Source organism: Struthio camelus, chromosome 14 (genome assembly GCF_040807025.1).
Source record: "Struthio camelus isolate bStrCam1 chromosome 14, bStrCam1.hap1, whole genome shotgun sequence".
In the NCBI taxonomy this organism is placed as follows: domain Eukaryota; kingdom Metazoa; phylum Chordata; class Aves; order Struthioniformes; family Struthionidae; genus Struthio; species Struthio camelus.
Genome location: NC_090955.1, coordinates 15,816,154 through 15,831,334, shown reverse-complemented (window position 1 = coordinate 15,831,334; position 15,181 = coordinate 15,816,154). Strand labels below are relative to the sequence as shown.

At 39.5% G+C, this 15,181-nt stretch overlaps 1 protein-coding gene across 17 annotated transcripts in view; it reads right to left on the bottom strand.

Moving 5' to 3' along the window:
* The window catches only part of ERC2 (ELKS/RAB6-interacting/CAST family member 2), a 551,724-nt gene extending 545,071 nt beyond the window's left edge, over nt 1-6,653 (bottom strand). For 10 of the 17 annotated variants that reach the window (XM_009688204.2, XM_068907562.1, XM_068907564.1 and 7 more), the window contains exons 1-2: nt 6,446-6,543; nt 5,564-5,741 (exon numbers count right to left, since the gene is read on the bottom strand). The gene's annotated coding sequence lies outside the window, so the exon portion shown is untranslated. Of the gene's footprint in view, nt 1-5,563; nt 5,742-6,445 lie in introns of all 17 variants that reach the window. The other 7 variants (XM_068907565.1, XM_068907568.1, XM_068907571.1 and 4 more) reach the window with 4 other exon arrangements.
* Nucleotides 6,654-15,181: the final 8,528 nt, after the last annotated feature.

Here is a 15,181-nt window from a genome sequence, read left to right as displayed (position 1 = left end):
ATGCTCTACGCAGTGTGATCTGTTGGACTAAATTCAGGAGTGGCAAAGATTTCTCTCGTATTTCTTTCACTTTCTTAGAAACAAAATGCATGCTATATCCAGCTAGCCAGTCATTAGTCTGTGTTTATAGTACATTCCTTTCTCTAGTGACTTCCTGCCTCAACTCCAGTTATCTCAGCAACTATAATGCATTCCATTTTCACATGCACCTTTACAATTTATCTTTCACTTATATTTTTGCTCCTTTCACCTTTTCATGGTATTTATTAAACGGGGGGGGGGGGGGGGGAGGGCTAATCAAAAGAGATTTGTTAATGATTTTTTAATTTTTAAAAATGTGATTTAACTCTAAAGCAAATCTTTCTAGTCATTTTTCTGCTAAAGTCATTCTTTTCTGATTTCTGTAGAAATTAGCTGCTAGATTCTACAGCTGCACTGTGACTTCTATCAGAGGGAAACCATATCAGTGAGTATGACAAGCAATGAAAAGTTTAAAATATATGCTAATAGCTATTGAAAGTGGGATTCTTAACAAAAATAAAGACACACGTTAGCTAGTTGGAAGCTTCATTTCCAGTAAACGGTGAATGTAAAAGTGAGTTTCTAAGCTAACCTTTTGATAGTCGAGAAATCTTATCTTCCTCTTTGAAAATCTGTTTTTAAAAGTTCTCAAAAAAAATTTAAGTATTGCTAGACATCCAAATGGCAGTTTCCCGCACATCCAGTCACAACATTTTTTGTTTAGCCTGGAGAAGAGAAGACTGAGAGGCGATCTCATCAATGCATACAAGTATCTGAAGGGAGGATGTCAAGAGGATGAGGCCAATCTCTTCTCCGTGGTGCCCAGCGACAGGACAATAGGCAACGGGCACAAACTGAACCACAGGAAGTTCCATCTGAACATGAGGAAAAACTTTACTGTGAGGGTGACGGAGCACTGGAACAGGTTGCCCAGAGAGGTTGCTGGAGTTATTCAAAACCAGCCTGAACATGCTCAATGTGCTCTACATAACTCTGCTTGAGCAGGGAGGTTGGACTAGATGATCTACAGAAGTCCCTTCCAACCTCAACCATTCTGTGATTCTGTGACAACTTGAAACTCTGAGGTAGATGTTGGATTCTAAGCCCCATTCTACCTGCCATCCTAAAACAACAGAAATTCTGACACTACAGTTCTCCCCCATTATTCTTTTTGAGAATTAAAGAGATTTATAGTGATATTCAACTTTCCAAACATGTAAATTGTCTATCTCCAAGCCTACACTTGTAATATCAAGAAGGAATTTCAGATTTCCATGGACAAAAATGGTATGACAGTACTTCTTCACTACTGCTTTCGTCTTGTTCAGAACATAGCGCCTGGCAGACTATCTCTGAAAGGACGTGAGGTTGGTGTTCCTACCTAGTTGTTATAATTACTCCAAAACTAAACCTAGCTGTTTAAGACTTTCCAAAACTGGGCATTTTAGAAGCCAATATCACAAGTCTTTCTTGAGAAGAACGACCAAGAAAGTAGCATTGAAACTGAAATACTATGCAGGTTTTAATCTTCTCTCTAGAATCATAATTTCCCAAAAGCCTGTAGTCTGTCATATTTAAAAAATAATAAAAAAAAAAGCACAGAGCTGAAAAAATGAGGTTGAAGCCACTGTTAACTCAAGACAGATGTGTACCTTTTCCTATACAAGCAAACACTCCAGTATCTATAGTTATAACCATTTCTGGACCCCACAAACAGCCCACAACCATTCCCTGACAAAACCACGTATTTTTGTTACACCTTATGTATGGGCAGTGACAAGCCAACATAAATCCATTTCATTTTATTTCAAAAGGATTGTTTCTTAAAAATAAATTTTAAAAAAGCATTAGCCTACACTTATACAATAAAACAAAAAAAGGAACAGTTAAAAATCAAGTGCTGTGAATTGACTTTTCTGCTGATCTGTATTCTCATTTTCTTCGAAGTACCACCCAGAAGAAGCACTACCAAGTTCATTTAGAAATTTTTCTATCCATTTCCTAGGTTTCTCTTGATTACCTATGCCCCTCAAAAAGCAATCATAATCTCCTTTTGAGTTAGTAATTCCTGCCCTGTTACCAAGACTTTATAGAAAATAAAAATCTAGTATTAATGTTATGAAAAAAGTAAGTTGAGACAAACTCATCAGTGCTAAGTACACATATAGTCATCCAAAAACGACTACTTTCTTTGCAAAAATACATTAAAGTAATGCCAAAAATGAAAAAATATAGAGCCATAAATGAATTAGTAGGTGCACTACAAAAATTATTTCAATGTCCCAGTAATATTTCTTAGGTGAATGTGAACTATAAAATTAAATTAAGGAAAAAAAAAATCACTCTTTACCCCAAGCATCTTACAGTCTAAATTAAACTGAAAACATAACAAATGCATCACGATGGATAAAAATATAATACTGTAAGAGACATAGATGGGAGAGCATATGCTGTCTTTGAAAGTAATACACTGGCTGGTTGCCTCACCCTCACTGAGGGTGAAAAACCTACTCTTATTTTGTTAGTCATCCCTTAGAGGTCTGCAAGACTCATCTTTCTAAAGCAAGAAAATCACCCTGAACAATCTCTTTCAAACACGCACAGGCTGAATAGCTAGTTCTCTGAATACCAAGTTGATTTGGCATTCTAACCTGGCTGGGTGTGCTCACTTGATGTACTAAGAATATTGGTCTCCCCCTTCCATTGCCACCTTTCTACAGCCTTCAGAGCAGCAGGAGACAGGAGGGGCAACTGGCAGGAATAGCTATACTACCATTCATCAGAACTTTGACCCAGCATTTGAGTATCAGCAGGTTAGGGGAGCTGAAGGAGCAGAACCCACAGACCATGAGAGAAGGTGAGATGCGACTCCTCCGAAGGGAGCTTAAACACAACAGAAAGTGTCATATCTTAATAATAACAGATTCAAATACTGCCTGAAAGAAGGTAAAAGGAGACCTATGCTCAGGAAGACCAAAGACACACACAATTTCTATGGCAGGGAACTCCATTTTGCCCAGTAGGCTGGGAAAGGACAGAAGATGTCTCAGCACACCAACTTTCTCTTTGATTTGTGTGAAGAAGAGTAACTAAGAAACCACTACAATGGTACAAGACATATCTTAGTTCAAAACAGAAGACACTTGGTATCCATAAACCCATCTTTATAGTGGGGAGGAGGGGAAGTAATCACCGCCAATTAGAAAACCAAAGCATTTGATCTCAATGCCAGAGTGAGGAAGACAGTATCATCTTCCACTTTCAGGAAGAAATCATACCAACGTAGGTATCCCACCACCTGAGCAAGACTAAAGTAGGAGCTACTTAAAGACAACAGCAGCTGATTCTCCTCCAAACCTGTAAATATACAGGTTTGCAAATATACAGGTATGTAAATATACATTCTCCAACATAGAAACATCCTTTCAATCATCAGTACTACCTTTCAAAATCCTTACTCTGACTATTTTCTGAAGTCAGTATTTCACCATCTGTTCTCTCAAAAAAAAAAAAAAAAAAAAGCCACACACACAAAAAAAGCAAAAAAGCATTTCTGAGAGAATGACAGCAGCACAGTCCACACCCTCACTTTCTTTTTCACCAGCAAAACATTATCTCCTTCCCCTCGTAGTGGCAATTTATGTGGTGATAAAAGAAACTATTTCAAGGCATAATACCTTGAAAGTGAAACTAATGCTACAAAAAACAACAAATAAGAAACATCTCAGTTGTCAACTCCACAGTTTGGATACCCCAATTCAACCTGAGCTTATGAAGGACTATCATTCCCTTCACTCATAGGGCAGAAAATCTCTCCTACGAACTGCAGCAGAAACAATGGACGAAATCCTGAGGCTGCTAGGACAAACATACTGTCTCTCCTCTTCAAAAAGCGCTTAGGAAGTGAGAGCACCTTAATTTTTTTTTCCCCATCAATTTCCACTTGGAAAAGTGAAATAGCTAACTCACCTTGATGCCTTTTAAGACTGTTTTATAAATGGTTTCCAAAACCATTACAAAAAACCCAGTAGTGGAAAAGTTTCTCTAAAGCACTGATGGAATGTAAAAAGAGTAAGTTTCACACACCTTGCTGGAGGGTGAAGCCTTAACACAGTCACCCAAGACTTGCATTCAAGGTAGCTAGAGAAATGGTCAATGTATCTTTTCCCACAAAAACATACTATTTAAGGTGACTGAAGAAACTTGCCACTATACATCCCGTACATGCAAAAACAGAACCTGAAAAAAAAAAGCACATTTTCCCCATCATGTATGAGGAAAAGAAGAAATCTGAAAAGGCACTGCTCACGTGGGTGAGACAGTGAGGGGACAGGGCGGGGGCTATAAAAACTTCCACTCTTCTACAGGTTAGGCGTCGAGACCACCAGCTAGCACTACCAGAAAAGCGAGTTAGGAAACTGCCTGACCCGGTGAAGCAATCAAGGGGCACTCGAAAAGACGTTTTCACACTGTTGGAGTGGTGTGGGCACCACCACCACCACCTCCGCCGCTGCCGAGGCACGCCAGCGCGGGCAGCTGTGAGGAGGGGACCAGCGACCGTTGACGCCTGCGAGCGACCGTTAACACGCGCGAGGCGCCGCCGGCGCGCGCTGCCTCCGTTCTCCGGCAGCGAGACGAGCTCGGGCGTTCCGGCCCGCCCGCGCGGGAGGGGAGGGGCGGGGCGGGGAGGGGCGGCACCGCCCCGCCCCACCCCGCCCTGCAGCGGGTGCCAGAGAAAGCCCCGTCGCGCAGCTCGTTCCCTGCCTCGGGCGGCTGGTAGGACCGCGGGGGTCGATCCGCAGCGAGGTAGGGGGAGCTTCTCCCCGCGACCAGCTGTGGCGGCGGGAAGGGGGAGAGAGGATCGGATCTCTTCCCCTTAGGCGAATTCAAGGCTGTCTTCCCCCCCCCCCCCCCCCCCGCAGGGAGGCTGCTGCGGGGGTCGTTGACGCGGCGCGGGTGGACGCGGCGCTCTGCCACAGGCGTCGCCCGGCGGGAGCGGGGCGAGCGCGCAGGAATCCGCGGAGACGGTCGGTCTCCCTGCGAAGGAAAGGGGAGGTGGTGGTGGTGGTGGTGGGGGCAGCAGGGCAGCCCGAAGCCCCCGTGCCGCAAGAGGAGCGGCTGAATAAGCGCTGAGGAGTTCCCGGCTGCCGGAGGCGGGAGGGGAGCGTCAGCAGCGCCACAGCACCTGCGCCCCGAGCGGGGCGGCAAGGAGGGAAGGCGTCTGAAGGAGGATCTTTCCCGTCCTCTGCTTCACCACAGGGAAATGGAAATGCCGGCAGCCAAGACACTTGATGGAGGGGGGCACCTTCCCCTCTTCCCCGCCCTTCGCGGGGGGGGAGGGGGGCTGGGGACGGGCCTGGTCTCGGCGGCGCTGCCGGGAAGGGCGGGGGGGGGGGGGCCGAGGCGGCCGCCCTGGACCCGCACCCGGCGGTGGGGGAACGGGAATAGGAAGGGGGGGAGGAAACAAACAAACGAAAAAAATCCCAAACAAGCAAACGGTAAAGTGAAGCCACTGATTTAAAAAGCCAACCAGAAAACTAACCCTGACAAGTAGGATTTGCCCTCCTCTTGGCTGCACGTATTGGCCGCGCTTATTTGCAACGAGCTTGTATCTGCCGACGCGAGTGGCCGGTTGGTTTGTCCGTCAAAAGGGAAATATCAGTTCGCCGCTAAGGGAATAGATTCCCGTCCATCCATCACAAGGCTTAGCAGGTAGCCGCCTAGAAATCAATCATACACTAATAATAATAAAAAATAAGCCTTCTCCGTCACATTACTATTCTAGTGTTTCTAGCAAAATATATGTGTACGTTTGATTAATAGATGCATGGATTTTTATCATGTGCATCACTCCTGTGCTACCTAAAATGATCTTGAAAAACCACACACGTAGGATAATAAATGAGCAACCCCAGTAAGTATTCATTAATTATATAACTGCAAAATAATATCCTGCTAGTTTCTGGCTTCCCTTCCCCAGATACTAAAAGAGAACAGAAATCTCTTCCTCCTCCCCTCCCTGACACAGTTTTTTAAAACACCAGACATTATCCAATATTGAGGTATAAAGCTAGGAATTTTCAAAGCTCATCAATTCTGTTCTAGAAAACTTTAACAACAGCAGCAATATTTTTAAACACCGGGCACAAAAAATGAGAATCCTATCGCTGCTTTTAGGAGAAATTGCAAGAAAGGTATCTGGCTGACGATTCAGTAGGGAGAGGCACTCTGTTACCAGAATAAGATATGCACTTGGTCCCATTTATTGCAATATATTTATAAAGCAAGGTAAAAAGCTTCTTCTGCAATCTCATTTCCAATTTCAGCTACCAGACAGTTATAGAAAGCAATATATAACAATTTCCTTAATCACAATTAATTTATAGTAATGTGTTATGGCCATATTCTCGCGTAAGCTTCTCACCTTTCAAATCATTGCATCTGTCTCTTCGTCCTCACATGGATTTTACAACATCACGTTTAGCTGACATCTCATCTGCGCAGAGGAAGGCAGCAGCGCGGAGAGCTGGAGCACCCCAACACCTACGGAGAGAGGAAGAGCGGGGACCTGCTGCAATCGGGGGAGGCTCATGTGCTCCTGTCCCTCGTCTTTCTGTCCCTCAGTGAGTGTCCCTCAGCCAGCTGCGAGCCTGCCTGTCTGGGCTGCCAGTCCCTGACTCAACATTCCCAGCATTCCCGAGGAGCTGGGTTTTCATCCGCGCTGAGCGGCCTGCCGCCGGGGGCAGCAGCAAGCTCCCTGGCAGCAGGCACAGCAAGAGAGCTGTGACAGCAGCAGCACACGTACCACAAGCCTGTGGCTTTCTCAGAGTATTTGTCTCTGTCCGTTCTTTGCACACCCAAGGGTTCCATCCCCACCCAGCAAATGTCTGAAAGGAAAGCACGTTAGTCATTGTGCAGCAGCCTAAAAATACACCTATGTCTGCGTAAAACTGCCGAGGCTAAATTGCTTTCTCGGCTCTATTCATCAAAGGCTAAAAGCGCTCAAAGACAGATGCTTAAAAGCATCGTGTCTAAAATCGGTTACTGTGTGTGCATACACACGCACACGGGAGAAAGAAATCTAAATCTGTATTTTGGCCTAAGTGTCAAAGTAATTAAGGAGATGTCCAGATTTGTTTCTGGGTTAAAAAAAATTAGCAGAAAAAAGGAAAAGTGGAAGATTAGCTGCTATATGAAGCCTGAAAGCCTTTTTCATCAGAAAACTGCAAACTGCATTGAAGAATTGCTCCTGAGGTTTTATTTATTTAGTTCGATATTAAGGGGAATGAGGGAAACATTCCTAAAAAATACCACTGACTTCTCATCTTAAGGAATGCATTTCTTTCGTCTTCCATTTTTCCCTTCTCTCACTATTGTATTTTCTATGGGTTTACTTGCTGTTGATAACAAGATATTGTAGCTGATCAACCTCAATCCATAGCTTGAAGGCAACTTCATACCTTACCCTCTCCAGAATTTCACAAATATATTGTATCTGCTCTTTCTTAATGTCATTGTTGTGACACTTCTTAAGACATAACTTCCTATCTGTAGTTGCCTTATTGTAACCTGCATCTTACCTCCTATCTTGCCCACATATGTACCTATATGTACCACTATTGAGAATCACTGATTAGGGCAGCTTTTATGGATTTTCTGTTAGAAATTAGGTCAAATGAAATTGGTTTCAACCAAACAGGTTTAAAAATAACATAACCCCTTCATTGCTATAGTTGCATTATCCAACATCAATTGAAAGTGTTTGCTGTTGCAAATATGTATTTGTAGATGCAACTATTCAAAACAATGCTAGAATCCAAATCATAGTAATGATAATGGGTTTTATTTTGCTAGGAAAAGGATATATATCTATGTACCTCAACTATATTACAATATAGGGCAAGTATTTTTCTGTGTTCAAAGTAATGGGACAAACTGTGATCAAAATGCAAATTTTAATCACTTTTCAAAGCTGTGTATTTACTTGAAGAGATTTCTGTTAAAATAGTTACAAAAATATGGAAGTGATGGACAGAGAAAAACAGTTCCTGGAGACACTTGACAAGAAAGGACGTGGTTTTGTATACAAATAATTGACTTGATCTAAAAAGCAAGCAGGAAGTAGGGTTTTTTTCTGTACTTCAAAAGGTAGCAAGTCTGCATCTGTAAGAAAATGGATAAATGCTGTAAAATGTGGGTCACCTAGCAATGCTTCAAAGCGCAAGAAATGTCGATTTTCAAAAGTTTAATGCTTAATTTGGATTCAGTGTGCAAAAAGAATATCTTGCAGAGCTGTCTCAGTATTGCTAATACCAATTCTGTCTCAGTACTGTTAATGATGACAGGACTTCTGTTAAAAGTGGTGTCAGCTGCTGTCAGTTTTTTTTAAACAGCTTATCACAGTGTATACCTCATATAGATGCAGAGACAGGAAGATCAGGTTCTGCTTCATCTTTTTGTGACTCATTCACTGGCAAAGGTTATGGGCCTTGTGACAGCCGCCAAAAAAGGGGATCGTTCTGACAAAAGACCAGTAGCCTAAGAATCCCCTTTCCAAGGAATAATAATTGTGGGAAGATGCCACAGAGCTACCATAAGGTTGCAACAACATTGCAATGAATTAGGCTTGCTATCATTCAATAAAGTTTGTAGGAGAATTAATCATAGACCATCTTGGAGCAGTAGACCATCTGCAGACGGACTGTCAGTACTGCTAATGCCAAAGAAGAAAATATACCCATTATGGACAAGACCATTTGGTATAGGTATTTTTTTGCAAAAAAATATATTTTGCCAAATTGTGTTGGAAATAATTATTGGAAGAAATGTGCAATTCAAATAAAGGGAATGATCAGAATTTTACAGATGATCTATTTAGTGTATTAGAGAAACAATACGTACCCAAACAACCTCACAGCCACATACTCCAAACCCTTGAATAATACTTATTCCTTACATTCAAGACAATACTGGAATCCCAATCCAAAGGGCAGGGTAATAATGGTAATATATACTTGAGAAGACCTACTTTGCAAGTGATGAAAGCTCTCCTTTCAGTCGAATGGTGGAGCATTTGTGTTGTCACTGGTGTTGTGATGCAGGTGGATGCCATTAAGCATGAAAAGAAGAAAGCCAGGTCATGTGAGTAAACTAGCATTTTTTTAAAAATGTAAAAAGTTCTGATATATGATTAACAGACTTCATTTTTAGCCAATTGTTAGAGGGAAGCAGTCAGTTACAAAATTTGAACAAGTGTTTATAATATACATGTCATGTGGTGGTTTATCTATGGATTACACTTTTCAACAATTTCTACCTTACAGGCATAAACACATATTTTTGACTAGTGTGTATGATTTTTTTCCGTGAAAATCTTTCTATCTTCAAAATACAGCATATTAGTAATTCTTCATGAGTATATTATATATCAATACCTGCAAAGAGCCCATTGGAATTAATAACAAAATTCCTTTAGATTTAAATGAGAGTAAGTTAGACCCTAAACAAATAAAGTACAGAAGAAACACAAATTTTAAAGTCTGCTATGATTTTACTCAACCTATGCTATACTGATTTCAGAAACAGGGAAGTATAAAACATGTATAGTCTTCTTGCAATTTTTTGGTTCAGTTTTTCTAAGTATAAATAATTTAAATTAACATTAGAAAACACATATAATGCTACTGATAGTACTCAGTTCCTGTGCCTCCCATTACGCTTCCCAACTCTTCTTCCGTGTAGTAAAGACATTTCAGCAGCATCCAGCTTCCTTTCATATTTTGGTGAAGATGTACGCTGTTCAGAACTTCCTTTTTTGAAAACAGAAATACAAATAGAAACGGAGCTCAGTCGCTACTAATGCATAACTGAGAGCAAACAACCACAGGTGTGTGCTTTAAAAATTGAGAAAAACGCATTTTAGCTTTATTCCCTTGAATCTGACCCTGATGTTTTCATCTGTGCCTCCCTAGCGGCTGAGTTGCTTTCAGCTTTAATTTTCTATTACGGAAGCCAAGTCAGTAGCATGATATAGCAGTCTCCTTTACTTTTTAAATAAAAATTAAAAGTTAGAAGTGACTTGGAAAAAACAATTCTGGCATTACATAAATATCATGTATGAGAAACTGAATTGCTTTCTCCCAAAAATAATAGAGCATGAATAGAAACAATGTAAAGGTATGAAGACAGAAGCATGGGACCTTCTTAAGGAGAAATATATACGATGATCAGGAGGGTCTGTCCCTGCGTTATGATGGTAAAAAACAAAAGTCTGTAAGGTAATACTAGATTAGAATATTACTAAAAAATTTAATCAGTAATCCTGTTTACCCTATGTTGCAGTAAAGAGTAAAATAAATGCGAAGATAGGCTGCTTGATAAAATTTAACTCTATATTGCATTCATGAGCACTTTTAAAGTTAGTTATAATTGTCCAGTAGAACTTTCTATCACACAATACTACTGAGATAAATTGCTTTGATAATAGTCAAAGAAAGGGATGTAAGGGATTTATTTTGTGGAAAAGAAAATAAGTTATGATGGATGTTGGTCCTCTTCATTCATTTTAACAGCTGGTTCCCAGCAAAGATCAAATCAGCAAGTAACCTTCATAGCGCGAGTACTTTTCAGTTGGTAAGATCTGAAGAGAAGAAAATTTATGGAAGTGTGCAAGAAAAGAAGATATTTTCACGCAGGGTATACTCATATCTCTGGAAGAAAAGAAGAATAATCTGCATGATTTAAGCTGAAGGTTACAGAATAGATGTGGTGATCGGACTTGGGGTGATCGGACATGGGGTAAGCATGTGAACTGAAACCATTTTCCAGGATGAGGTCCTATTAGTGTAATCTATGGAGGTGTTTTAGTCTCAGTCAGTAATTCATAGGACAGCTCTATTTCCTCTTTATCAGCTCAGATACCTGCCTACAGATACCTGTTAAATTCAGTCATAAAATGGTTTCCACTGGAAGTTATTTCATTCTTTACTGTCCTTATGACAGATCACCAAAGTCTGCTGTCTTAGTTTTCAAAATCCTTAGTATAATTTATTTAATTTTATCTCAAAATGACACATGCTTTACAGAGCATGGGGAAAATGTTACTTAAGGTATACATGAAAGTTTAATACATTATTGTGGAATTCATTGTGGAATACATTACTGTGCAATTCAAAAAAGGAAAGTGGATGCTTTTTTGGCAATTGCATAATTAAAGCAATTTATTGTGCACTGCATTGCTAATCTAGTCAGGATAGAAATAAAGTTACCCTAGCATGTTTTCTTAGTTTCACTGTTGCAAATAGAGCAAAAGTAGCAAATTATTTTATAGTGAAAATATCCAGTTCATAGAACTCCTGCAGCTGCCACATCCCAAAATGCAGATATTAATAGGCTTTTCTATCAACTGTACAGTATGTCAGAGTCCTAAAAATATTTCTTGCAAAAATTCAAACTCAAGTGGCCCCTAACAACATCTAGTGAATCTAGTTTAAAAAAATCTTGAATTAGATTTAACATTTTAAGATCTAAAATTTTATCAATGGTACTTTTATTTAAATCTCGCTGCATCTGTTTTATGGGAACACAGTATTAGCCGCAATACAATATTGTACCCATCACGCTCAGTGACTATGCTAGTGCTGCTGCTTAACAAGCAGTGACTAGTGAGCCATAGGCTCCAGGTAATATTTTTATGTCAGTTTGGACACTATGAAGTTTAAATCCAACGGACATTTCAGTAAGCTTTTAAGTGCATACCTTATTCCTAGAAAGTAGGCCTAGATACAAGCAATTCTACTTAGAAGCATCAGCGCGAGGCACTTCATCTGAAGCACTCCTCAATACCCCAGTTTTATGAAGCTGAGAAGATCTCCTTCCCTACATGTGTTCTCAGCCGCTGCAGCTGACAGGTACAAACAAAATCAGGATTGTAGGGCAGTTCCCTCAAGCATGCTGTCTTTTCTCAGCAAAGCTACAGAACGGTTGTCCAGTAAGTGAACATTTTGCTTGAGAAACCTTCTTCTCTGGTTTTAAAGAGCTGGGTACTGAAGCCTGAGTCACTGCCATTATCACATTTACATGGTAGAAGGATTTGAACAGGAACTGAACTGCTTAAACTTGTTAGATCTTGCTCCTCAAGAGTAGTCCCAAAATGGAAGTCAAATTCCCATACTCAGTAGCTCCCCATTAGGTCAAATAAAGTAAAATAAACTGAAAAGAGTAAAAACTAACACCCTTGAATAAGCACTTCAAACCGAAAGTGAATACATATATAAAAGGTAGCAGAGGATCAAGCTAACAGTGAATCTGCAGATGCTTCACTACTCTAGTACTAGTTGTGGATTCTGATGAGGAACAGCATGTCCGACAGAGTACCAAGTCCAATATGCCTGATTATGGAAGGCCAATCCAGCTAACATTAAAGCTACTTATCAGTCAATAACTGACATTACAAAGAAGGCATGAGGCTCACAAAACTGTTGTAGAGCTCCCACGTTTGTAAGAGGAGGACTTGACAGTCTTGTATCTGTTATTCTGTATAGACATTTATGCTGAAGGGGATTTATAAAATTACTATTTTGAGATAGTAACATTTTATATATATTTCACATTACTTTATGGGCTTACACAAAGTACAAAGTCATGGGGAATTAAGTTCCATTTATCTAATATATTACTTTAGCCAATTTACAAATGTTTTTACAGGTGCATTTACACCTGTACTAGTATTTCTCCTTCATATTTTTGCATGAAAACATCAAAAAATACTCCAAAACCCAAGTTCCTCAGTGAAAAACTATGATGCAAAGGCTCAGGTTCTCTCAGTCTTCAGTTTTATTACAAAGTGGCAGAAATTTTAAGAAAATTTTCAAAATACTCTGAGCTATGCTTGGGTCTATAGCTAAAACATCAAGGTTTTTTCCTCCTTTCATGTTTTATAATTCTAGTTTGGGAATATTTTAAGCTATCCAACATTCTTTAATTTTAAATTTGTTTGTTATACATGGAGTTATGCTGTATAAAATACCATCCAGAGAACAACACAACAATGTTAGATTTCTACCAGTAGCAATACATTTTTGCCTCACATAGAACCTAAGACCAGATTTTAAGGAACCGTTATTTCTGTAATTGGACAGTTGTCTTACGCTCCATAATTTCCACTGAAGTATGTCTTAATTTCATTGTCTAATTCTCATATTATTGTACTGATAACTTTTAGAAAGGGATCTCTTACACTTAACAGCACTGGATTTCACACTTGTGATTTAGATTCTTGTAAGTGCTGTAATGTAGAAGAGCAAATGGTACGTGCCATTCTGAATACTTCATTTATGTTCTGATCTTTCAAAACTTAAGGAAAGTTTAATATAAGTTTGAAGGAACCTTTTATGTTGCTATAATTAAATATCAGTATTTCTATGATGATTGTCTATTACTCTGACCTGATGAAATATCAGGGCTTCTCCCACATTTGTTTAAAATTTGGCCACTGTTTGAGGATATGACTTCAAATGATTGTGTCAACTTATCTTACCAGTTCTGGAATTAAAGAGATAAAGGTCTTTTTCTGATTAACTTCTCATTTAGAACAAGCCCTGTAAGCTGCAGGTATAGTAGCACATTTAATTACCCCTCTCTGGCATCCAGACCAAATGGCGTAGAATGGTCTGGATTGATACTACTAAGCTCTCTAAGCTCCCAAAATAGGGTAGTCCCATGTAAATTGTCTATTGGGAACATACTCTAACCTACACTGACTTCCAAAATATGCTGAGAACGGGGAGAGAGGGAGCTGGTCTAGGCCAAAACACGATAGCTACTGTTCTATCAATTGAATAGTACCAAAAAATCAAGTTTCAGTGCCAAGAAGTGCGTCCTGACCTTGTTTAATTTACCAGCATAAACGTAACTTTAGATGAAATTCTTTCTTACTGTCCCATTGATTATGAAGGCATTCTTTTCCTCTTTCTCCAGAAGCATCTAATAAGAACATCCTCCTCTGTACCTGATACATCGCAACAAAAAAAAAAAGCCTATTTCAATACTGAGGGTTGCAGATGAAGCACCTTCCCTGGGTAATTTAGATATAGGGATCAACTCAGTATCACCTTTTTTGCATTGTTCCATTCTCAGTATTACATCCTATTCCACTAGTATATTTGTTGATTATCTTTCCTAGAATGAGTAATTTGTGATTTCAGTAATTGAGACACAACAATGTACTGTAATAGAAGTGTTTTTTAATGTATGTAAAAATAGTGGAAGTCTACATTAAATTGGACTTCCTGTGAGTTCTTTATCTCTTTATTAAGTTACATACTGAACTGATATAATATGAGCATATTTTGTTTACAGAACTGCTAGGTTATTATAGAAATGTTGTTAAAGCAGGTTATTGTGACACACACCACAGTGAAGATCACACAACAATGTAACCTGGAGAGACAAATCACTGCGTTTCTCTGCTTAAGCATGGACTTGAGTTAATCAGTGCCCGGGAGTATCATGGTGTTGATTTAGTAAGTGTTTTGTGCAACTACTATTGTGCAATCATAGTGCATAGTGCTAACAATAGATTAACGTTACAATTTGTGTTGGAAAAGAGAAAAAAGAGGGCTTGTAAGTTAAAAGAGGGAGAAATGTTTTCCAGTTGTCAGCTTGGCATAACATAAAATTTCCCTACAAATAGGTACAAAATGGCTGCTAAAGTACAGGAATTTCTCATCGTCAGTCTGGCACATCTATTTCTAGTAGATTGCAAATCTAAGCATATGCATTTTGTGAGCATAAGTATGCCTGAGGTGTGACTGTGCAATGAAGGAGAAGGTGGATCTCATAACATAGTTCTTTCAAATTGAAGTAATCCTCTTTCTTTGTTATCACTTAATAAAACATTGTTTAGAGAAAAAAATCCATATATGTGATGCTGCCTAATCTCCTTTGTCCATTTGTGGGCTTTCTGATTGTTCAATTGACTCTGTTGGAGGAGTCAATTAAAATCAAGGAAAAAAAGGGGGAAAAAAACCTTAAAGCATAGTGGAAATCACTAATAATTTTAATTCTTTCAGACCAATTCTGGTTATGTACTAAATATACCATAATAATGTTAATGTCCACATAATTTTTCTTCTTTAGCATATGGACTTAATTTTAGGAA